Source organism: Pipistrellus kuhlii, unplaced genomic scaffold (genome assembly GCF_014108245.1).
Source record: "Pipistrellus kuhlii isolate mPipKuh1 unplaced genomic scaffold, mPipKuh1.p scaffold_m20_p_8, whole genome shotgun sequence".
NCBI lineage: Eukaryota > Metazoa > Chordata > Mammalia > Chiroptera > Vespertilionidae > Pipistrellus > Pipistrellus kuhlii.
This window is the reverse complement of record NW_023425584.1, coordinates 45,322,025-45,348,267: the sequence shown is the minus strand read 5'-3', so window position 1 is coordinate 45,348,267 and position 26,243 is coordinate 45,322,025. Positions and strand designations below refer to the sequence as shown.

The window sequence follows — 26,243 nt, the reverse complement described above, 5'->3', positions numbered from 1 at the left end:
TACCCTGAAGGTCAGCCAGAGGAGTATTTTGATCTTTTATTGTGAGTATAAAAATAACACCCCTAGAAATTCCCTTTTCTTTTATGACTCTGGCCCTAAAGATATTTCTGATGCTTCTGATCCAGGATTACATTTTTCCTGGACCCCTGTTGTTTATCCTCCCTGAAGTACTTGCAGCTTGTAATCACCACATTCTTCTGATTATCCTCTTGTCTTCACCTATTTCTGCTGCCAGATTTACCAAAATCTTTATTTCCAAATCATTTTACCTACTTTATTCTTTAGACATCTGGGATTTGTATAGACAAATGTATACAGTCTGCCGTGGACTTGGTGACTCTCACAGTCTTTTAAAAAAAATATTTTTATCAATTTCAGAGAGGAAGGGAGAGAGAGAGAGAGGTAGAAACTCAATGATGAGAGAGAATATAATACTGGAAGTGCTAGCCGTAGCGATCAGACAACAAGAATAAATAAAAGGCATCCAAATTGGAAAAGAAGTAAAACTGTCCTTATTCTCAGATGGTATGATACTGTACCCAGAAAACCCCAAAGATTCCATACAAAAACTACTAGACTTAATAAATGAATTTGGGAATGTAACAGGATACAAAATTAACACCCAAAAATCTATGGGCTTTTTATATACCAATAGTAAACTCACAGAAAGAGAAACTAAAAAAAAAGAAATCTCATTTACCATTGCACAAAAAAAAAATAAAAATAAAAATAAAGATACCTAGGAATAAACTTAACTAAAGAGGTAAAAGACCTGTACTTGGAAAACTATAGGACATTGAAAAAAGAGATAGAAGAAACCATTAACAAATGGATGAACATACCATGTTCATGGATTGGTAGGATCAATATCATTAAAATGTCCATATTTCCCAAAACAATCTACAGATTCAATGCCATCCCTATTATAATACCAACATCATATTTCAAAGACCTAGAAAAAGCTCTTCAAAAACTCATCTGGAATTAAAAAAAAAAAAAAGACCCCAAATAGCCACAGCTATTCTGAGAAAGAAGAACAATGTTGGAGGGATCACAATACCAGATATCAAGTTATATTACCAAGCAACAATTCTCAAAACTGCCTGGTATTGGTACAAGAATAGACATATAGACCAATGGAACAGAACAGAGAACCCAGAAATCAACCCAAACCATATGCTCAATTAATATTTGACAAAGGAGGCAAGAGCATACAATGGAGTCAAGACAGTCTCTTTAATAAATGGTACTAGGAAATTTGATCAGATACATGCAAAAAAAAAAAAAAAAATGAAACTAGATCTCCAACTTACACCATACACAAAAACAAACTCAAAATGTCTAAAGGACTTAAATGTAAGATGGGAAATCATAAAAATCTTACAGTACTCCATAGGCAGCAAAATATCAGGCATATGGTATAGCAATATCTTTACTGATATAGCTCCTAAGGCAATGGAGACTAAGGAGAAAATAAACAAATGGGACTACATCAAAATAAAAGGCTTTTGCACAGCAAAAGAAACCATCAACAAAACAAGAAAGTGCACTGAATGGGAGAATATATTTGCCAATGCTATTTCAGATAAGGGTTTAATCTCCAGCATTTACAGGGAACTCATACAACTTAACAAAAGAAAGATAAATAATCCAATCAAAAAATTGGCAAAGGACCTAAATATACACTTTTCAAAAGAGAACCTACAGAAGGCTGAGAGACATATGAAACATGCTCAAAGTCACTAATCATCCAAGAGATGCAAATCAAAACAACAATGAGATACCATCTCACACCTTTCAGAATGTCTATCATTAATAAAGGACAAGTGCTGGCGAGGATGTGGAGAAAAAGGAACCCTCCTGTACTGCTGGTGGGAATGTAAACTGGTGCAACCACTGTGGAAGACAGTATGGAATTTCCTCAAAAAGTTAAAAATGGAACTCCCATTTGACCTACTTCTAGGAATATATCTCAAGAAACCAGAAACACTAATCAGAATGGATATAAGCACCTGTATGTTCACAGCAGCACAATATAATAGCTAAGATTTGGAAACAGCCTAAGTGCCCATCAGCAGATGAGTGGATTGAAAAATTGTAGTACATCTACACAATGGAATACTATGCCACTGTTTGAAAAAAAAGAAACTTTTACCATTTGCAACAGCATGGATAGAACTGGAGAGCATTATACTAAGTGAAATAAGCCAGTCGGAGAAAGATAAATATCACATGATCTCACTCATATATGGGATATAATGATCAACATAAACTGATGAACAAAAATTGATCTGGAGAGAAATGACAGGGGAAAGGGTGGTTAGAGGTCAACCAATATGCATGCATATTAGCATAACCAATGGACACAGACACGGGAGCAGTGGGGGGTTAGCCCTTGGGGGTGGGAGTGCCAGAGGAGGTCAATTGGGAAAAAAGAAGGCATATATAAAACTTTAGATAATAAAATAAGTAAATAAAAATGAAAAAATAAAATAAATATATTTTATTGAGTTCAGAGAGGAAGGGAGAGGGAGAGAGAGAGATATAGAAACATCAATAATGAGAGAGAATCAATGATTGGCTGCCTCCTTCCTACATCCCCCATTGGGGATGGAGACCACAACCTGGGCATGTGCTCTGACAGGGAATGGAACTGTGACCTCATTTTTCATATATTGATGCTCAGTCACTGGGCCACAATCTTTAACTATAGAGAACTGTGATGGAGATGGCAACTATCAGAGATTCTGGCTCCCTTCCAATGTACAGATCATGTGACACTTTCAGACCTGCTCCATACAGTGCTCTCATGTCATCCTCATTCTCTCCCTCTTCTAGTTCTCTTGCTGGATGCTCATATTCAGGTTGCTCTCAAGATGGTGGGTCTCTCTCAGCCTTGGTTCCTGAATGACTTCATAAAGCAGAACTCCTTTCCTGGCCCTTCAGCCAAAAATTGGATCAGTGAATTAATAATTTAAACAAGTGACTGAGATTTCATGATTGACTATTACAAAAGCTAGTATTACCACAACTTATATAAGAATCCAGTATGTTTTGAACAAATAAATCAGAGGAAAGGACTTTTAGTTAATGTAGACACAGGTTTTGTCATCATTAATGTCTAGGGATTCTTTCTGTATTTTTTTTGGGAAGGGGGATGATGGGAATTCTTATCTGTGAGTGTGGAACATATAGATCTATTTGTTTCTAACAGCAGAAAAAAATGCAGAGTTCATGGCAATCAAGAGATAACTAATGATGATGTACTTTTGATTTGAATCACACTTAATACTTCTCTTGTTTGTTGGTTAAAGCCAAATCTTACATACAAATGACATAGTATTGCTCAATAGTTTTATTTTAATTTTACTTTCTTTGTATAGCTATTGACATAGGAATTGGATTCTTTATTAGAAATCAAGTCATCAAATGTTGAGTCTACATTATTCCTAAAGGGACAGAGGGATCTGGATTTTATAAATTACATGGAATTTAATAGCAGAATCAAGACTTAGAATACTTATAATCAGTAATTCTAGATTCCCAGTTATGTACAATGTTCACTGTTCTATTTTGGCTAGCTTCTTCAAGAAAAACGAAGATGTAGAAGAGTTTTCCTTCCAAAACATTAATATTTACATTTTGCATTGAGATCCAGCTTTAATTTAAAACTATGGACCAGTGCAATTTTGTTTTCCTTTGATGGGAGTCAAAGAAATGATGAGTTTGTGATTTGAAGAGAAGATACAGTGCCTCTGATTTAGCAATTCACATCTCTGTGCTGGAGCAACAGGTTACCCAGGAAATGACAGACTGATGCAGAATCAAAGTATCAAGTGTGTGGAATAGATATAGAGGTCGTTTGAATTGGGTTGCTATGCAATGATTCCAAGGCACTGATATTGGATATCTAAAATGGGAGCATGAAAAATACCAGATGTTGCAGATACAGGGGGGAAAAAGAAAGTTTTAGAAATAGGTACTTGGACTTAGTATTAAAGAATAACTTTCTAGCAGTCAAAGCTATCAAGATATATTATAGAATATTTCATTTTTTCCCCTAAGATAGTGAACTACTAAGCTTAGTATTGCCGAACGTGACAATTTGGTCAGGATATAAAGTATAGATGATTCAAATGACTGGTAATTGATCACAATGATCTTTGCAGTTCCCTTCTGGCTTGAGATTCTGAGATATATAATACATGTAAAATGACGTTTATTGCTATAAATTGGTGATGATATTCACCAGTCAGATATTTTTAATGTTTCATCTTCCCTTTCATAAGTAATGCTTTTTTTTTTAAAGCATTGGAGAAATTTGAAAAAGTTTTGAAAGTAAATATTTCATTGATTTCGCTATCTGTACCATCAGTGTTCATAGCTGCAAACAGAATAGACTCAAGCTGGTTGAAAGAGAAAAGGAATTAATCTAAAAGCATTACATTGGGCCAACTTTTCTATCAGGCACATTGGACAAAATGCCAATGACCTGCAATGCCTTTAGGGGTCTATGAAAATGTTTTCATTTCTTTTAAGTACTGAAGAAAAAAATATTGGGGTGAAAAATTTCATTACACAATATTGTTATATCTATCTTTATATTAATGCAGTTATATGCACATATACCACTGTGTGTGTGTGTGTGTGTGTGTGTGTGTGTGTGTGTGTGTGTTATGGAGAAAAGGGCTGCTAAAGGCAAAAGTGCGTGAATCCATTAAAGTCTTAATGACCAGGAGCTCAGACTTGGAGGCAACCCACCCACTGGCTCAGGAGCTCCAAGTGTAACCACACACATCTGAGCACCACTCCAGCATACACACCCAGTTACTGATGCTGGCACAGGTGCCACCGCCCAACTGCTGATGTGGGCCTGATGCTGCATATTGTGCCTCCAATGCCTCTGGGAGCTAGCAAAGATGGCAGCTTTTGGAATGGGTTGTCAGAGAGATTCTGAGAAGCATGTGCTTTTTAATTGAAGCCTTGTACAACATTATCTTATCAAAAAAGTCCAGGCCTTTCACTTCCAACCAAACATTCTCAACATACACCTCTTCAGGAAACTTAGGCTCTTAACATGTAATGAAGAATGAGAAGTTGATTTCTGGCATCCATCCTAGTGATGTGTAAACTTGTAAGGTGGGATATTTTCCAAACATAGGGTATAGGACTCTCTTTCACGGCCCGCGTAGAAAGAGTTCCAATTCAGGGTTCAAGTTCTGGAGAAGGGCCGCACACAAATGAAAAGAGACTTGAAGAAATTCAATTTGGCGATATGGGGGGCCAGGCTGTAGACCAACTCTAGTGGGAGAACTACTCCTGCTCTGGCCCTGCCATCCCCTTTTATTGAGGCTTTGGGGAAAACATCTTAAGCAACATAAACAGAAATTTACATGTAGCCCCTGGGCAGGAAATAACAGAAACTTGTAGATTCTGCTTCAGCTCACAAAATCTCAACTAAAGGTTAGAGCAATTAAGGTTGTTGACCAGCCTTCCTGGCTTCCTGTCAATATCTCTTTTTCAGTGAAACTGATTTGGTTTCCAGCATCTCCCCTGTTTTCTTTCCTTAAAAATTTTTGCATATGTAGACTAGAAATAAACAAAAAATGAAACAAGCAATGCTGAGAGTCAAACGAAATCAGTCTGCAGTAAGTTTCTTTCTGGGCCAACAGTTTTTGAATCCCAGATTCAATGTCAAACAGTTTTTTGAGTCCAAATTTTAATGTCCAACAGTTCTGAGTCCATGTCAGCAATGGTATCCGGATGGTGGAAAAATGGTGGCAATGCAGGTCCGACCTCTGGTTTGGTCCTGGACAACCTGCAGCAATGCACATCTGCTGACTGCTAGTATGGCAAGGCGTCGTCAGCATCTTCCATCTCTGGTCTGTTTTTCCTCATGTCTTTATGGCTGGAGTATTCCTGTCAATTCTTCTCTGTTGCAGGAATCCACATGGTCTTGGAGTTGTTTTCTGAAAATATACAAACATATCTCGACCAAAATTAATAAAGGAATCTTTTCTATAAATTTTACTTGGGATACTTTTAATTCTTTGCCAAACAATTTTTCTTTGACTTATTTTGGTACTATGTGTGTTTTTCATGGCTGTCTTACTGTTATCATTACAAATGAAAATTGGTTTTCAAAAGAAGAAAAATTTTTCTAGATGTAATTTACTTATAGGACATTTTTTTTCTTACATGGTATTTTCCACTATACCCCTTTTTTCTATTTAATTACTAGGAGGCTTTTGAAAAAATTTTTTATAATGCTGTTTTGATAACTTTTAAATTTTAATTTTTTGTACTAAAACTATGACTGCTTTAGGGTTTATTGTATGTTAAACAATTTTACCATGAAATGGACTACCAATAGAAATTTTGGTTAATACTTTAGGAACAGCCTGCTGTACAATTAAATTTTCTTGAATATTAACTCATTTCATTTAGCCAATTTAAATTAATCTGAAAACTTGACTATTTTACTGTCAAATTTAATACTTTAACAACAATTTTAGTGTACTCTGTAAATATTAATGGAAAAGATTATATGCATCCTTGAGAAAGCCCTGAGCACTCGTAGATTTAGGCTGGATTTAGATGTAGGACAGTTGCCATCAGCCATTTCTCTGTTGCTTGGGTCTCAATAAGAGCTGTGCCAAGTCTTTTGTTTGTAGCTGGGTCTCAATCTGAGCTGGACCAAATCTGTTTGTTGCCTGGGTCCCAATCTGAGCTGGGTATGGGAAGCGTGAAGCAGCCAAGGGGCAGGAGACATCCCTCAAAAGGTCAAGTGTTCAAGCCCCTACAACGTTGGGGGGGTGAGGATCTGTGCCCCACCTCTGTTGGCCCCCAAGTCCTCTCCTGATGGCCCTCTGCGGCTGTGCCTGACTTAGGTTGTCCCTCCCTTGAGGAATCTTACCCATCATTGGCTAACCAGCCATCCTCCGGGGCCAAGCAGGGTGATGTGAGGTTCAGTTCTGTCTCCTTGGTAGCCTATGCCCCTATGGCCTCCATGCCCAGTACCTGCCTTGGGATCCCCTCGCCTGCTGGCGGGGCACCGGCATTGATCACATATCTTGGGGAACCCAGGTTTCTTCTCCAGGGAGATCCCAGCTCATGCCATTATGTGAGAGACAGATCCATGGTGCCAGCCACCATGAGGCTTTAACCTCAGCATGAATTGAAAACTCAAGCAACAGCTGTGGGCAATTGGATTGTGACAAGAGGGTCCCTCTTTGCAAATAAGGCAAGAAAGGCCAATATAGAATGCTCAAGTACCTTCCCAGTGAGGCCTTCCACACAGTGGAAGGGATTAAATCTTTTCATGTCCTTTTAAATTGCTGCCAAACATTCAAAAATTAGATTTTTAATTTTGTTTGGAATAATTGTACAATATGCTGTTGTAAAATATCAAAAATTATAAATGACATTGCAGAATAATACCATGCAAGGATATTCTTTGTTCTAAGCCAATGGCAATTCAAATTCAAACTGGCTGTCAATTTCTTTTTGTATAGACAATGTCTTAGTGTTATCATTCTCTGCACCTCTCCCAGGAGCAAGTAGTGATATTTCTCTACTTTGGTGAAGCCAGAAACCTCTCTTTAATTTTATACACAAAGGAGCAGTGGTTTGATTTTGTGTCATACAAAAAGGGAAGCTGGGTGGCAACACCTGTGTAATTATACTTCCTTGCCCCACCCATTTTCTTCCTGGATGACCAAGGTGTTTAGTATTATTAGTGACTACATTAGGCAAGGGATCAGCCCACATAAGGGCTTTTACCGATGAAGGGAGAGGAACTTAAGTCATAAACACTTCCACATTTGTCCCAGGTAATATTACCGTACAGATGATTACTGCTAACATGGCAAAAAAGACATTCTCAGGCGTCAGGCGTTTATATGTCTTCTTTACCATGTGCCAGGAAAGTTAACTGCTTTCCTTTGCCAGTAACAATACATGCCTATAAACCTTCTAAAATATTTATATTTATTAATATTTACTTGATAAGGCTTTCCATGCAATTTCAAGTTTATTAAATCTGTTTTAAATCATTTAAGAAGAGAATAAATTTCTTGTATTTCTCCGGGCCCTTGGAGCTTTCCAAGAATCATCTCTGTTAAGGCCTTGAAATTTTAACATGGAAAAAACTATCAAACAAATATCTATATCCATATGTGATTTAAATATTATAATACCTTTTATTATTATCTTAAGACATCAATTAAATTTAGACTAGTTTTTGCATAGAAAATATTTGGTTGAGATCACAGAATTAATCCTCTTTTTTAATTAGACCAATAATAAGCAACTTATTTTGAATTCCTAATTATTAGAGAAAACACACTTTTTATTTCCTCAAAAACAAGTTATACTTTAGGTATTTTAATTACCACAACTATATAATTTCTTCCAATTTAATTTGCACTTTGAACTTTTAAAGCTGGCAAATCAAATATATATTGCATGTCCTAGATTAATGACACTCTACATTTCTAAGAAAAATACAAGACATAATCAATTAAGAGCTTCAATTCTGTCCTCTAGATTTTTTTTTGAGGCAAATTTAAACTTTTACTTTTTATTTATATAATTAAGACAACTTCCAAAAAATTTTTTTTTGCCACAGGAGTTGGAGGAAGTTTATAGCCATTCAAATGCAAATTACCACATTCCTTAGCTCAGTGTTTTTCAACCTTTTTTGGGCAAAGGCACACTTGTTTCATGAAAAAAATCACGAGGCACACCACCATTAGAAAATGTTAAAAAATTTAACTCTGTGCCTATATTGACTATATATAAAGTAATTCTCTTGAATAGGAATCAAATAAACGCAAAGAAAGTATTTTATAATTACTTTATTATGAAATATTAAGTAAACAAAATAGTGAAAAATTATAAAATTCTTGTCTTGTCTGCACCTACGGCACACCAGGCAACATCTCGTGGCACACTAGTGTGCCTCGGAACAGCGGTTGAAAAACGCTGCCTTAGCTTACTGGGAGAGTGGTCTTCCTTATAGGATTGCCTGGTCTCTCCCTTCCCCCACATCAAGATTACTTTGGGAGAAGTTTCAATAGATCTGGCCACACATTTTTTCATGCTTAAAAGATAAAGACAGGTCTTAAATTTTTTCTTTCTTTTTTGCTTTCTGAAGTAATAACTAGCACCCAATTTGGCCAAGATCAACATTTCCCTGCGAATTCTTTTATAATTTTTAAAGAAAACTTTAAGTAATCTCATTGCAGGAGAGCAGATAGCTTTGCCCTTTCTTGCCACCTTTGAATTTCTCCGCACCAGAGGCAGTTTCAGCAGTGGAGTCTCATTTCTTATTACAGATTTTAAATTCCAAATACAAACTAAGATTTTAATTTGAACAAGAAACCACATTCTTTAAGTTTACAAACCAAAAATCTATAATAAAGTTTCCTTTATATTTATAACCTATTTCTTCCCCATTAGCCTGGCTGAAAAAAGACGTTCCCACCCTACTTACAGTTCGCGACTCTGCAGCTGGCTTTGAGTGCGGTGAATATCCCTCACCTTTTTTCTGGTGAATCTTCCACACCTTTTCTTGGTGAAATTTTTTCCTTCCTTCACTCTTAGGCGAAAAATACCTTCTCCTCCAGAAGCCCCACGTTGGGCGCCAGATATAGGAATCTCTTTCACGGCCCGCGTAGAAAGAGTTCCAATTCAGGGTTCAAGTTCTGGAGAAGGCCGCACACAAATGAAAAGAGACTTGAAGAAATTCAATTTGGCGATATGGGGGGCCAGGCTGTAGACCAACTCTAGTGGGAGAACTACTCCTGCTCTGGCCCTGCCATCCCCTTTTATTGAGGCTTTGGGGAAAACATCTTAAGCAACATAAACAGAAATTTACATGTAGCCCCTGGGCAGGAAATAACAGAAACTTGTAGATTCTGCTTCAGCTAACAAAATCTCAACTAAAGGTTAGAGCAATTAAGGTTTTTGATCAGCCTTCCTGGCTTCCTGTCAATATCTCTTTTTCAGTGAAACTGATTTGGTTTCCAGCAATAGGGGATGTATTCCAAAGGCTCCAAAAAGCTAGAAATCTACCAACCAAAGACTACTGCCCATGCATTGATATAGTAGTATCTAGACTATCTGAAATGCATAGGTTTTATTTCTTTTTAATAGTTTAAATATCAACTATAAGTGCAATTGCTGAATACTTATATAATAGGTACTCAACACTTTGAGTCATCTAATTTGATTTTTAATGAAAATAGCATTTTAATATAGGTAATATTGTTACTATCCATTTTATTGCTTCGTAAGCAATCTGAGGCTTAAGAAGACTAAGTAACTTGTTCATGGAAATATAGTTAAGTATTAGTGAAAGTGAGATTTTATGCTGAGTCTTAACCACCATGCTATGCCTGTTATATATCAAATATACAACTTTAAATCCTGATTTCACATTTAACATTTTGGAATAAGCCTTTAAAAATAGGAACTTTTAGCTCTTCTTTTTTAATGCTGACATAATATTTCACTAAATTGTTATAACAATATTTTCAAAACTTTATTATATTATATTTAATCTTTATATTTTTGCCATTTTAAGTAATTTATTGTACTAATTCTTTATGTATAGAACTTCAAAAAATATATTTAACATTACTTCCCTAGAATAGAATCTCAGAATTGGCATAGTAATCTTAGATCAAAGGGTATGAAGACATTTTTTGAGAAAACTACCATACTGTAGTTTACTTTAGTAATGAAAAAATAAGCTCATTAATTCATTGATATATTTAACACATTTATTGCATTCCTCCTACATCCTGGGCATGGTACCCATGATGCCATTATTAATATTTGAGTCACTTTCCTAAAGGTTATGGTTTAGAGGCTGTTAAACTAGGATGTGCCTGAAATGGGCACCTTGTGTAAATAATGTGTGGTGAGAATGCTTCCTAGATTTTCTGGGAAAGAGTAAGAATACTTTAGAGCTTTTAGGAGTTGTAAGAAAGTGACATGCAGAGCAATATCAAAATAGCATCAAACATGAACATTTTTTCTTCTTGGCCAATCTGTTAGATGAGATATTGTTGATCACTGTTTAATGGTTACTTCCTTAAGTACTAATGAAGTTGGACATTTTCCCCTATGTCCATTAATAAGTTTTCTCATTAATAAGTTGTGAAGTATGCTTTGATATTTTGGTAGTTATTATTTATATGGAGTAGATTTTTGGTGTATTGCATTTGTTATAAATAATTGTAATCTGCTTTGGTTGAAACATTTTTTAAAAACTCAGGTTGACTTATTTTTTTTTAATGTAGTCTAATCTGCCAGGCATGTTCTTTCTAAACTTTTTTTTTTTTTTTTTTTAGAAATTTTAAGCTTCAGAAGTACATTTGACCTCTCCAAGAAACATACACAAATAATCAGTTACAGTTTTCTTTATTTTTTGTGTTCTATTTTATTTGTATTTAATTCCATGTTACATCTGAGAATAAAAGGAGCATAACCCCAGGGAGCAGTACAGCTGCTCTTTGAGGCTGCCCATGCTCTCTCTCTCTCCAGGAGTGTACTTTCACTTTAATTAATCTTACCATCAACGTTGTGTGTGTGTCTCTGAATTACTTCCTGTGACACCTCAAAGAACCTTCTTCCTCTCTTGACACCCCATGATTCCTTCAGGCTGGGTGATTGTCTGGAAGAGCTCCTATGATTCAGAAAAGCTATTGTATTTATAGCCATGGTTGTAAATTACAGCTAAAGAAAACAGATTCAAATCAGCAAATAGAAACACACATAAAGTAAAAATCCAGCTGCGAACTCTTAGGTGTCCCTTCCCAGTGGACTTACATGGGGATGTACTTAATTCTCTCAGCAACCATACCTGTGAAGATGAGTGACGTGTGATCATTCAGGGAAGCTCAACTGAGCTTTGGTCTCTAGAGTTTTAGTGGGGGTCACTTGGAGTTTTATTAGGGATCAGTCACATAAGCTTGCAGAACTAGATGATTGACCTCAGCTATTCCGACTTCAGACTCCAGCTCCCCCAAGCAAAACACAGGTGCTCACCATAAATATATCTGGTCAAAGTGGAACAGCATAGGCCACAGCCTCAGGCATACAAAAACTCTACCATGCAGACTATTCCAGAGCTTATCTTCCGGGAGCGGATGGCAGGCCTTTCTTTGGAATGTGCAGAGTTTGCCTAACGTGGAACTGCTGAGGTGACCCTGGCCTTTCCAGTGGTTATGAGGAGTAAGTGAGTTAATCCATGTAATTTAGAATAGTGCTGGCTTATGGAAGCAAATAAGGGTCAGCTATAATTTCTTCCGGAGGTGTTCTGTGAACTGAATGAAGCGGGTTCATTTGGAATGCAAAGAATTAGCCCTGTTCCATGGATCTTATGCTGATGATGTAAGTCCTCAAGTTTGGAACAATGGGCATAACCAACATATGTTAGCTAGAAATTCTTTTGTAAGAAACTTCCCAGTGAAACACCGGCCCTAACGTTGTGTCCTGTCCTTCACAGAGCTCTGAAGTCAGCAAAGCAATATCGAAGAGCGGAGCTGTTTGAGGAATACAAGAGAGCAGGTAAAAGAGTGATTCTTAGTAATTGAAACATAATATTCATTTAGATGGAAGATTAACTCAATTTTATAGCCCCTATTATTTAAAAAATATTTTGCAAAAAATACCAGTTGGTTGTCCTAGAATATGTGTGACTGCATGTTATGGGTGGCTGACCATATTCTAAAGTTGGACTGATTTCCATGAATACATTAATCAATGTCAAAGGTTTTTGTTAGGCTAGGCCTAGACATAAATTAGACATAAATGTGTAGGAATTAACTAAGTAATTATTATTACTTATTATTAAATCAGCACATATTTATTAAATATGAGATATTTGGTGATTTTGTAGAACTGACCCATCTGATGGGTCTCGTCCTGTCCTGACCGCTGGCGCTTACAGTGGAGGTGACTTGAAATAAGCAGATATCAATGTGTGAGTAAAAACTGATTAATTTTGGGAGGAGAAATAGCAGAGTTCTATGGGAAAAACATATTGGGTGGCAAGGGAGGAGTCTACTGTGGACTGGCTACACACAGTATTTTTCTGGAAGATGACATTGATCTAAGAGTTGAAGTGTGAGGAAGAGAGTCCTAGGAAAATGAAACTGCATTGAATAAATAAAGTGATTGAAAAAAAGGGGGAACGTAATTGTAGCAAAGTCTCAGAGGTAGAGAAAGACATAGGAGGAAGCTGCGTGGAAAATAGGATAAATATGAATATGGGAACTGGCCTGAGCATAGGGCCTTAACGGCCATGATAAGGGACCAGCTCTGCCTGGCCACTTCCTGCCTTTGGCATTTCAGTGCAGTGTTATCTGGTCTTCTCTACTGGTCCCCAGAATATAGATGCTTTTAAATATATCACCCAACCCTAACTTCTTTCATCCTCTTCCAAAGAATAGTGTATATGTGTTATTATTCTGCAAAGAGGTTCTCAAATGTGTTCATTCCTCTGGACACTGGTTCCATGATGTGTTCTGCATAAAATGGTTTGGGGTCAAGAAAGTTTGAAAATCTCTGAATACTGTTACACTCTCAGGAGCTTTAAATGCACATGAACATATTATAGTTTCTGGGAAGTTCTAAAATAAATACATATATCATTTAGGTATACATATGTGTATGTGTCTGTGTGTGTATGAACCATAATTTTACTTGAGAGTTCACAAAGTTATTGCCAGGTTAACTAGGAAATATTTAAAAAGTTTCTTTCTTGGAACTATGTGTTTTAAGAGGTTCCTTATACTGTTGAGGCTGACCTGCTTTAAAGTAATTGACTTATTTTATGGCTCTGCACATTAAATTACAAGAATAATTTTCTAGAATCCAGATACGTAATTCAAGCCACAAAAAGTCCGTTTGCTTCAATGGTTTAGCTTTTCAGGCAGAAGATTTTTCATGACCTGAATTATATGGTGAATTGCTTCAAAGTCTGGTTATACTTTACATATGACAATAGAGCCTTAAGTACCAATAAGGAGCACTAGAGTAAGAGCTTACTAAGTAATTTTCAATATCAACATTAGTAATATTTGTTCTCTTAAACAAAGGAAAACCACACACACAAAAAATACTGTTTGCATCTCAGCAGCTCTGAATCATTCCTTTCCACTGAAAAGGCTGATTCTTCTTGATCTGTAAAATTTTCGTAAGTTAAAAATAGTTAAAGTGAGAAAAACGACTTGGGATAATGCCTATGTAGCACCTGGGAATGATTTGATTTTATATGAAATTTGGAGATTTTGTATTTGCAGCAATAAAGGCCCAGAATATAAGAGTTAACCTATACTTATTTCAGAAGAAAGGTGCTTAGCATCTGTGATGGAAAGGACATTGACTATTTAGAATCAATTCAGTTAACTATTATTCAAAAATAAGAAAAAAATCGTGAAAAATTCCTTAGGATTTAATAAATTAGAGAGAGGGGAAAAAAAAAAAAAAGCCTGTTTCATCCCCAGAAAGACAGGAGACAGCTGTCTCTTAATTACTACTCTTGCCATTAGCTTTCTATTAGAGATGTGTTTCAAATTTGGAATCTAATTAGAAATCTTAACTGAAAATAGATTAAAAAAGAAAAACAAAGTAAAAAGCAAAAAGACCAACATGGAACATAGAAATAAGGAGATAAATAGAAATGGTAATATTCCAGCCAAATTGAATAATCACCTATGTAAAAATGAGTTGGCCCTTAGGGCCAACTGGCATGAAATTGAACTTTCACTGTTTCCTCTTTCAGGAGGAATTTTCTCAACCAAATGTCAAGTCTTTTTAATCTCTATACATTGTAATTTTCAGGGGTCATATTTTGCTCTGTGTAAAAGCAGTGCTTTTAAAGTTTTGAGGACTGAGTTAAATTTCAGCCCTTTAACTTGTTCCCTATCTGTACAAATTTTCTAATTATTCTCAATATCAATAAACCCATCTCTAAAATAGAATTTCTAAATCCCATTTTGCAATGTGGTTTTTCTCTGATTTATCTTTTGACAGGATACACTGACCAGTATGTAGTAGCAGATCTAGATATATGAAGGTCTAGAAAGGAAGAAACAAAGAAAGTAAAAAAGAAACAAAGCTAAATTTGAGGATATATCCTATCTAATAAAGAGGGAATATGCTAATTGACCTCACACCATTACAAAGATGGCTGTGCCCATAGTCAATAAGGAAGGAATATGCTAATTGACTGCCTTACCCTCAAAGATGGTGGAGCCCACAGCCATAAGGTGGTGGCGCCCAGTCCCCTCAGCCCTGCTGGGGTAGCAGGTGTGCGGCAAGGCAGGTCTGACCACTCCATACACCTGCCTCTGGAGTCCTCCAGTCTCCTCAGTCTCCCAGCCACTCAGAGCCTGCTCAAGGCACAGGCAATCCTTGGATGGTGGCTGCCTAGCCACCCAGGGCCGTCTGAGGCTCAGGTAACCAGGGCTGACTGAGGCTTGCACTGCTGAAAGCAGCAGCAGCAGAGGTGTAATGGGGTGTCGCCTTCTGCTGATCGCCAGGTCACCTCCTGCCCCTGAGGGCTCCTGGACTGTGAGAGGAGGCAGGCCAGGCTGAGGGACTCCCCCAACAATGCATGAATTTTCAGCACCAGGCCTCTAGTATTATATCAAGCACAGACTATTGCAAATAATAAACTCCAAAAGTTTGATTCTGTACCTTCGAGGCAAAAACTTCAAATCCTGGTATTCAAGCTATTTTTTTTTTCTCGTAGATATTTTGGATTCTCTCTCCAGATTGTCAACCCCACTTAAGGGCATAGCGACATGTTATTTATGAATTACAACACTTCATATGCTGCTAGGCATGATAGTTGCTCAATTAGCACTATATTTGTTTAATTGAATGGAGTGTGAACTAATAGCACCAGAATTACAACACTTCATATGCTGTTAGGCATGATAGTTGCTCAATTAGAACTATATTTGTTTAATTGAATGGAGCTGTGAACTAACAGCACCAGGAAGTTGGATCACCCAGCTTGTTATGTTCCCTGGTTTACAAACTCCCTTCTAGCATCTGAAGCAGGAATGATTTCATGTGGCGATAGTGCGCCCACTTCCTGTTGCTTCTCCAGCATACTCTGCTCCCATCACATGAGTTCATTTCCTGTTATTTATGTCTATTCTGCATGGTGGCTAATTGTTGTTGCCTGCATTGCCTCCATTTTCAGTATTTTTTCCACTGTTTTTTGTTTTTGTTTGTTTTCATCCCTCATTCTTTTCCCTCTTTTCCCTTCCCTTAATTAATCCCCAAATTTTTGAAGTACACATCTCTTAAAGTCCGAACAGATATCATCTCCTCCTTGAATCGGTTTCAGTTATCTCCTGATATTATTATCTTATCCCCTTTGATTTTGTTTGTTTGTTTTGTTTTCAGGTACTATTCCTGTTCTCCATCTGTGTTCCTGACACTGAGCCAGTGAAAGCCCAGCCACCTATATTAATGGCTATTTCCTTCTATCCTCTATCCTCTACTCCATCCTGTTACCTTTATTTTAAAAAAGAATCACCATGGGATTGGACATCCGGCACAGTGTGCTACTTTCTTCCACGCTGGTGTCTGGGTTACTGGTGGCATGAGCACCAGGCTGCAGTCACATCTGCTGTCTGAGCCCGGTTCACTTTCTGAATGTATCCTTAGTTCTGGCTGCTCTGTCTCTCAGAGTCAGAAGCCTGGCTCTGTACCAGGGGTCTAGGTGCTCAATTCCCAGAACACACTGCATCCCTTTCTCTGTAACCTTAGGTACCTCCCCTGGTTTATGATGTGGATACACAGGTCATGCTGGGCACTGCCTCTCCACAGAGCCTGTTCCACTGCTTCCTTATTCCAAACCACAAGGCCAAGGGATCCATATGTATCAATGCCCTTAGGCTCAAACTTGAAATTATCAATTGAATATTAGTAATTTGGGTCCTGGCTGGGTGGCTTAGTTTTTTGGAGCATCATCCTGTACACAAAATGATGCAAGTTTGATTCCTGTTCAGGGCACATGCCTTGCTTGTGGGTTCACTATCCAATTGCAGCACATTCATTAGGCAGCCAATCAGTGTTTCTCTCTCACATCCATGTTTTTTTCTCTCTTTTCCTCTATCTAAAATTTAATGGAATCATATCCTCCAGTGATGATTTATTTTAGTAATTTGCATTCTTAGCCCCTATAAATTAATATTTCTTTCCCAATTTATTCTGCTTAGTCTTTCATGGAGCAGATTTCTTTTTTGCTTCCTTTTATGTCTCTGCATTCCTCTTGATTAAGTCACATTAGTTATTATCAAAGCAGTCCAATTGTACCTCTTTTAGGGTACTTTTCCATTAGTCTAGCTATGTCTAATAATAGTAAATATTAATATTAATAATGCTAGTTATATTTATTAACAATGTGCTATATCTTCTAATATTTTTGTTTTACATTTACTATTTAGAATCTACACTGTGAAATTCACATATTTTGATGTGCAGTTCTAGAATTTTTAAAAAATATTTTATTGATATTTTACAGAGAGGAAGGGAGAGAGATAGAGTTAGAAACGTCGATGAGAGAGAAACATCGACCAGCTGCCTCCTGCACACCTCCTACTGGGGATGTGCCCATAACCAATGTACATGCCCTTGACAGGAATCGAACCTGGGACCTTTCAGTCCGCAGACCAACACTCTACCACTGAACCAAACCGGTTTCGGCCAGTTCTAGAATTTTTGACAAATGGAAACAGTCATGTATTCTCTATCACAATCAAAGTCCAGAACACTTCATCCTCCCAAATTCTTTCATGTTCTTCCCCCTTATGGGCAATGTCTGCTATGCTCCTCCAGTCACCAGACACCACTGATCTGCTCTCTGTTTCTGTAATTCACCTTCTCCTAATGCCATGCAGGTTGGATCACACAGGATGTACCCTTTGAGTCTGGCTCCTTTGCCTACCCTAATATGCTTAAGGTTCACCATTATGTTCTGAAAATAATTGCATGATTTTAACCCTTTGACATCTGTCAGACTTTTACGGCCATGTAAAAAAACAAAACAAAACAAAAATGAAAAACTAGGGTCTGCTTTCAGGTCAAAACCAAAGAAAAACAGAGAGAAAAATGAAAAACTCACCCTCATGTGGTTTAAAATTTCTTCAAGTTTTAGCTCCTCATGATTCTCCTGCTTTTGCTTATTTTTCAAAAACCTCAGGTAGCGTGTGTGTGTGTGTGTGTGTGTGTGTGTGTGTGTACTCATAATCGATGGGAGATACAGCGTTTAGTTGCTTTGGTCCATTTCTGCTAAAAGATGGAACACCTGAAAACTTTTCATATGCCCATTTATTCCTCTTCACAATTAATTAGGCAGATATTAGCATAGGCTCCATTTGTGATGAGGAAACCAAGGGACAGTATGGTTAAGCAAATTGCTCAATGTTCCAGCATAAGTGGAAGAGCCTCAGCTGCCTGGATTCATAATAGGCCTCTTAGCCATTTCGCTATATAACCTCTCTCACGCTAAATTACTGTAATAATAAGTGCTTGTGAGAGGGACTCAGATGTGCATACTAAGCTAACGTTGAGTTAAATGATAAAAGAAAGACCCAGAACAGAACGGCAATAAGAAATTGTCCAACAAAACCACATTTATTAAGTTTCTAGACAAGGAAACAAAACCTGGTGGAGAAATTCTCAAAGTAGTTCACTAAAGGGAAAAAAATCAGGGAGTAAGTGCTAAAATTAGTGAGGTGGTGGGAGGTGGGGGTTAAGGGTGTGAAGCAGGCAGGAGAGAAGAGTGTGGGGGGGTGGGTGTTACCTTGGTGGTGCTATTTAACCATTGAAAATTAGTATTTTGGCAATAACAGGATATATAAGGAAACATTTTTATTTACAATAGTACATCCTGTATAGTAAATGCTCAATAAGTACAAGTCCCATGAATTGATGATTACGGTTTTCCCTTTTTTTACTTTTCCTTATACCTGGAATCAAAACAATCCTAAAAATTGGGAAGCCGCAGCTTGAGATTGAGGAAATGGGAAACAAAGGAAGAAAGTCCACATGGGTTGTCCTATTCAGTATTTAGGCATAAATTAATAACATACTTTTCAGATAAAAGCTGAGTTTGAATACCATACTGCCTCAATAGCAATCCTTTTTATACTCCCCATGATCACCCCATGTCAGCCCAGATTACAGAGAATACTTATTAAAACAATCCATGCTTGATTCTCTCTCATCACTGATGTTTCTATCCTTCCCTCCCTCTCCCTTCCTTTATGAAATCAATATTTAAAAAACACATAAAAAAACCAACCAACCAAACAAACAAAAATTCATGCTTTTCTCTAGTTCCCACGAGAGGCACAGAGAAATGCTAGAAGAGTTTGCAAATGGAACAATGGCTTGGAACTCCACTGATCAGGCTTATTCTTTTGTAGATATTGCGCCCAATTCAAATTTAAGAATTGAATTTTTTTTTTATTACTTACTGTTTGTTCTTACACTGTAATGCAGTGTTATTGGATAATATTTTAAGGTAGAATGTGTAAGTGGATGCATATTAGAGTTTAAGGAAACTTCTGGTAGTGAAAAATAAAACTCATAGACAGTATGACCGAGAAAACTTAGCTATGGCATATTATATTCCTTGTAGAGAACCTCAGGCACTCTGTGAACTTCACTCTGAGAGCTAAAGTGAAATTAGAATAATCACATATATACATTTATTCTTGCCTGTCATAATAAAAGGCAGAAGATAAAATTTTAATTAAACTCATTATCTGTCTTCCTTTGAAATTTCAAATTTCAAAAGAAAATGAGCCATTAATCATCAGAAACTATAGATAATTTAGCTCCTACTAATTTGAACCTGAAATGTGTCATCATGAGGAATTCAATCAGTCTGAGGATTAATAGGTGATGTCTGTATTAGAATGCCCCGAGGATATAATCAGCTTGGGTTTCAGTTTTGTTTGAGCACATGGTATTTAACAGGCCTTGGGTACCTGGGTGACAGTGTTCTTAAGGTTTTTGAATCTTTGACGTTGCTGAGGCAGCACTTCCTCAGAGCACTCTTATTTAGTAAAAAAAAAAAAAAAAAAAAAAAAAAAATCAACCTTCCACCAAATTAAAACACTCCCTATACATCTCTGCTTCTCAAGCTAGGCTTGAGATTGGAGTCATTGTGTATGGAATACGCCCTTGCTAAATGAAATTATCAGAAAAACAACCCTGTTATCTTAAGGGTAGACAATAAACTCCTGTCTTTAACTTCATTTTTCAGATGACAGTAAAGGCCATTAAAAAAGTGCCCAAACATCTAGTAAATTGCTATTTAACCCTTTTGTACTAGCTTTTAAAAACTTTGCTTTTTGATAGCAATTTTTGTTTTTTAAAGTAGATTTGGGGCTTGAGATAAGGTTTTACAAATTTTTCCTAAGTAAACAAAACCCAATGTATCGAAAAAAGTATTTATAGAAAAGTTTCCAATGAGACATCTGTCTTTTCTGAAACATCCCCTTTTCATTCATCCTTTGGGCAACATAGGAGAAGCACTCAAGAGGGTCATGCTGAAGAGAAGGGCACAAAGCCCACCTCAGAACACAAATCTCCTCTTTAATCCCCGTGGGGCCATTAGCAAGCTGGCTACAAGGAGCTCTCCTGTCCCATTTCTGTGCCTGGGTGTTCTCATAGCCTACATTGGATGACCCCGATTCCTTAAAGTCTCTTCAATGCTGTATTCTCTTGAAATATATTATCCTAGTATTTTAAAGGTAGACATATGTAACCAAACTATTGCAAAGAGATGCCTGAGATCAAATCAAGCAAGCTTCCCATCCTCGCTTTGTATTGTAATTCTTCAGGATGCTTTCATCTTTATGACTAACACAGAATATTTGCTCACACATCAGATAGCTATATTTCCAAAGTTGGTCCAGGCACCCACACCTCAGGACATTAGGTCACCAAGGGAAACAATATAAATTCTGGCTCAGATCTGATGTGGTGTTGAGGCAGGGCCCTCTGAGTTTTCAGGATTATGGGTTGCCTTGTCACAGGGATCAAAACAGACTCGATTTTACTTTTTATATAAGAACACCAACATTGTTCTTATCCTAATTTGAAACAGTTGAGCAACAGACTGCTCTCTAATTTATAATGAACGAAAGGCATAGTCCCTCTGCATGCTGAACAAAGTTTTCTCCATTGCTGTGTTGTGTTCTGTCCTTTTGAACACAATGATTTTGCTAGTTTCAATGATCATTTAATATTCATCACAATTTGAGGTTATTACTTTACTGATCTCCAAAAGGGAGCCCTAGATTCAAAGAAGCAAAGGAAGAAAACATTTTTCCTTTGTTAAGTAACCAGAATGCTGGACTCGGAGGATTGGATGCATTCAATCATTAGTTTCTATTTTCAAATTTCAATTATCTAGAATTTTTATACTTGATTTTTTTTTCATGCTGGTTATCCACTGAAAATATATTCATATCTGGACCAAGTAAAAGAACAAGGAATGAGCATGTCTCCACCAGAAATAACAATATAAATGGAATTATAAAGCACCTATCATGACCTGGTTTTCTCTTCCCTGGTTCTAGCACTTAGGCATTAAATGCTATATTGACAGACTAGGTTTTCCAGAGGTTTTTATTTTAAGAAAGAAAGTAACATAAATGAAAGCATAAATAAATGTCTCCTAGACCTCCCTTCTTTCTCTCTGACCATTGCCCTAATTTATTTATTAAGGGATAATAAAAGTTTATAAATTTTGGTAGGGCAAAATTAAATGACATGGTAAAAAGGACAGAGAATGCTCTGAAATCAGACAAGTTCACATCCATGGTTCTGTAATTACACATAAGTCCTGAAACAAATTACTTCTTAACCTTCAGTTTTTCATTGGTAAGGCTGGAGTTAATATCTTAAATTTGTTATGAATATTAATTTAATGCATCTAGAGTGATGACAAAGAGAATGGCACACAATGTGCACTCAGAAAGGCATATAAGTCCTTATTAACTTTGGCTAAGATGAATTTCAGAAATGGTGGTGGAGAGAACTTTGTGGAGACTGGATGGGTATCAGTAGAGCCCCTTTGAGTTGGTGTTTGTAGGGAGTAAAGGGAAGTGAATGGTGCTGTCAATTATATTTTATTGAATTGTTTTTCTTGTCTTCATCCCATCCCCTTCTCCCTATTTCATTGTGTCACAGTAGTTTGAACTGCTTTGTGCCCTAAAACCCACAGTCCAGACATTTTCCCCAAATTTCTGGATGATGCTCCTGCATGGATGGACATTAAATCACCAGTTCTCATTGTAAGCTGCCATACAAGTGTCCTTGCCAAGCTCCCACACTTTTCAAAGTGTAGCATGCCATGACTGGGCTCTGTTTAGCCCCGGAGGTAACTGGGTCTAACCTGCCAAGAGCTAAGTAGACTGCCAAGAGTCAGGCAGCAGAGCTGAGGCTGGAGAGAGAAAAAAAAAAGAAAAAAAAAAAAAAAAAAAAAAATGAAGTAAGAGTGGGGATGGAATCTAGGCCAGGTTAAGACTGGTCACTGGCAAGAGTCCATCACCAAGAGGCTGGGTAGCGAGATAATAGGTAGGTCTCAGGGATCCTAGGCAGATACAGAGATTAGGAGATCCTGGGAAGAAAGGAGCGGTGGAGGTTGGAAGTGAGTCAGTGGTTGGGGAAACAAGTCCAGGCCAGGATCTGAAAGCCCCTGCCATCCATCTAGAAAGTCTGGCTAAGTGACATGGCCCTTAGTCCATGTTGACTTTTTTTTTTTTTTTTTTTTTTTTTTTAATTCAATCTGCTGGAACTCCCTCTTCTCCTCTCCTAGTTTACAAATCTGGAATTTGGTGGTCCTCTATGCCTCAAAGTTGTGCCTCTCAAGCTTGAATGTGCACAGGAATTACCTATGCTACAATGCAGATTCCAATTCTGCGGATCTGGGTCTGGCCCAACGGTCTGCATTTCTAACATGATTCCAGAGAATGCAGACACTACAGGCCCAGGGACCATATTTTAAGTGGCAAAGCCTTAAAAGACTGTTGCTGATTGGTCTTGCTAAATCCACGGGTCTTCTGTTCTGTTTCATGTCAGGGATGCTTCCTCAGGAAAAGCTGAGAACAACATTGCCAGCTGGTTCAGAACTGAGCCCCAGTAGCTGGACTTTTGATAAAATTGGAGCCCTGGCGACTCTCATCTTTTTTCTTCTGTGACAAAGCAGATCCTCACTGAATTTAATATTGGTAGCAAAACCATACTGAAGGCCTGGACAATTCAATTGTCTCTGATGCAATTGGTTTTCCTGGGCAGAAATGTTGCTCTTGAATGCTAATCCATTCCTCTGAAGGGAGCTACCCTCTGTCTGGCCTCACAAGAAGCCAGGAGGGCCTTGACCTCTAAAAAATGGCCAATTGTTGTTGTTGTTTTCAGATAAAATATCAAATTTGTCAATTTATGTCCATTTTTCTCAAAGGGAACCTTTTCCCAAAACCTTTGTTTTTATTTTGCCGTTGTTTTTGAATGATATAAAATAAGGGTAGGTCCCTGTTCCTGAGAATAGGCTTAGTTGCAAAACTTTGAATATAATTATTCTATGGCGGTTATAGCCTCCCAAGTATGCTGACGTTTCCCAGGAGGGAAAATGAGCAGTGAAGACAGAGGTGAATCCCCATGTGAGTCATAGCCCTGGTTTTAAGGCTCCTGTGTTCCCCTCCCTGATCACATCTCCCGAAACCCTCCTCCCAGACATGACTCTTCTGATTTCACTACTTATCATGCATTTCTCTGTAATTGAAACCCTACATAAAATTAGAGTATTATGTTATATGTTTCAAAGCTTTCTATAAGTACCATCATATACCCACCCAACCCCATCCTTCAGCTCCTCCTCACTCTTTCTCCTCTTTTTCTCTATGCTTGGTTTGTGAAGTTAATCAATGTTGTTATGTGAGATGACAATTCATTTTATATAGAATGAATATACAGCAATATATTTATCTACTTGCTTATTGCTGAGTATTTAGCCTATTTTCAATATTTTATTATTAGAAGTTGATTTGCTGTGAACCTCCTTCTATGTTTTGGTATGTGTTTGCAAGAATTTCCCTAGAATATACCTTAAAAGTGGAATTGCTGTTCAACTTTACTTGATATTACAAAATTATTTACCATTGTGGTCGGAACACCACAGCACATAAAAGTTTATATTGCTCTAGATCCTCATCAATATTTGAGACTTCAAAATTTTTACTTATTGATGTTGTATCACATTTCATTTGGTTTTAATTTGCATTTCCATGATAACTAGTGAAGTTGAGGCTCTCTTAAATTGTTTATTGGCAATCTGTGTTTGATATTTTTGAAGTATCTGTTTATATATTTTGATAGGCTTTTTTCCATTGGATTGTTTTGCTAACATTTTTAATATATTCTGGAGACTAAATCTTTATCAGTTATGCTTATCACACACATTTTCTTTTTCTGCTTGTTTAGGTTTAATTTTCCCTTTTTCTAGTTATATGGTGAAAGTTTAGAGCATTGATTTGAGATCTTTTCTAATATAAGCATTAATATAAAATTTCCTCCAGATATCTTTTAATATGTAGGGCAATGATTTCATTCTGATTCAAATATGTGCATATATGTATATATCCTATGAATAATCTCTGAATATGTAAAATTATTTAGAACTGTATTGTTTAATTTTTAAATATTTGGGGATTTTCCAGATGTTTTTTTTTTTTGATTTCTGGTTTAATTTTATTATGGTCAGAAAATATGCTTGTTTTTATTTTAGTTTTTTTAAATTTGTTAAGGTTTATTTTAGAGTCAACATATAATCTTAATGAATTTTTCATGTATATTTTGAAAAAAAATCAGTATTTTATTGTTGTGGGATGAATTGTGTTAAAATGTCGATTAGACCAAGTTGTTGGCAGTATTGTTCAATCTTCTATATCCTCAATTGTTTTTCTGTCTACTTTCTTCTCCATTACTGAGAGAAAATGTATATCATTGTGGATTTGATTTCTTCTTTCAGTTTTGTATGTGTGGCTCTATTCTCTCTAAAATTGAAGTTATTTTTCAGGTAGTGAATAGCTTTGAATGGGTTATATTACACTTAAAACCGTACCATATTAAGTCCTTTTAGGCATCTTACTTTAATCCTCTACACTTACCTCCAAATTACCCACTCCCACACATAGAGTTTACATTATCTTATTATTCACCATTAGTGTGCAGAGTTGGGATTTTGTTAGGATTCATTTGTGTTACCTTATTAAGGTCTCCTCTTCAATTTTTACGGTGACTGATTAGAATTGAGGGTTGAATCTTTGGTCAAGAAATATAGTAAAGTCAACCAATTCCTGTATCTAAGTGCTATACATAGTAGTCTTCCACAGATATCACCCCCACTAATGCTCATGCATTTGTCATAGGTTCTGGAGAGAATGTGGTTCAGTGACTACATGCCCTTTCCAGAAAGACTATTAAACTTAAATAGTAAAATAAATTAGAAAGCATTGTATTAATTCAAAATACAATTTTCAAATTGACAGAATATGGTGCAATGGCCCTTTGCCCCAGCAAGTATTTCTAGTTATATCTTTAGAAGCCACTATGTATTTATCTGCAACTTTATTGTATTATTTTTCTAAAGATTCCAGATGCTTTCTGGATTTAATTTTTGCCAGATGATCTTAAAAACTAGAGCTGAATTATAAATTAAGTTGCTTTGTTAAGAACAACAAAGAGTAAGGCTGTGGATTTGTGTAGTTGGAGAGTAAATCAGTATTCCAAACCCAAACCCTATTGCTGCAATCTCATTAAGCAGCATTGGGTAGACATTTAAAGATTGTATACATTTTAATTCAGCTGGTCACTTGATTTAACTACATTGATTTTTTTTCCTATTTAATTCTTGGTCATGGATATGATGCTAGATATCAAAATGAATTTGAAACGTGGTGGCTGGCTGTATTAACAGGGTAGTACGTTTTTGGAAAGGTTCCTTTACCCATGCTAATTTTCATCACTTTGCTATTGCTTTCATTTCCCCTTGAGCTTTAGCTTTTAAGGATTATTATTCATTCTGTTCAACCTCTACCTCGATCATTAAACAATTACACCTTTATCAGGCAGAGCAGCAACAGACTCTGTGGATAATGATGAGTTGGAAACTCCCCTGCACAACCTGTTGGCTC

General features: G+C 36.8%; 1 protein-coding gene across 3 annotated transcripts in view; it reads left to right on the top strand.

The window, feature by feature from the left end:
* The window catches only part of INPP4B (inositol polyphosphate-4-phosphatase type II B), a 560,042-nt gene that overhangs the window by 248,405 nt on the left and 285,394 nt on the right, over positions 1-26,243 (top strand). For all 3 annotated transcript variants that reach the window (XM_045576851.1, XM_045576850.1, XM_036423483.2), the window contains one exon: positions 12,518-12,579. The gene's annotated coding sequence lies outside the window, so the exon portion shown is untranslated. The remainder of the gene's footprint in view (positions 1-12,517; positions 12,580-26,243) is intronic.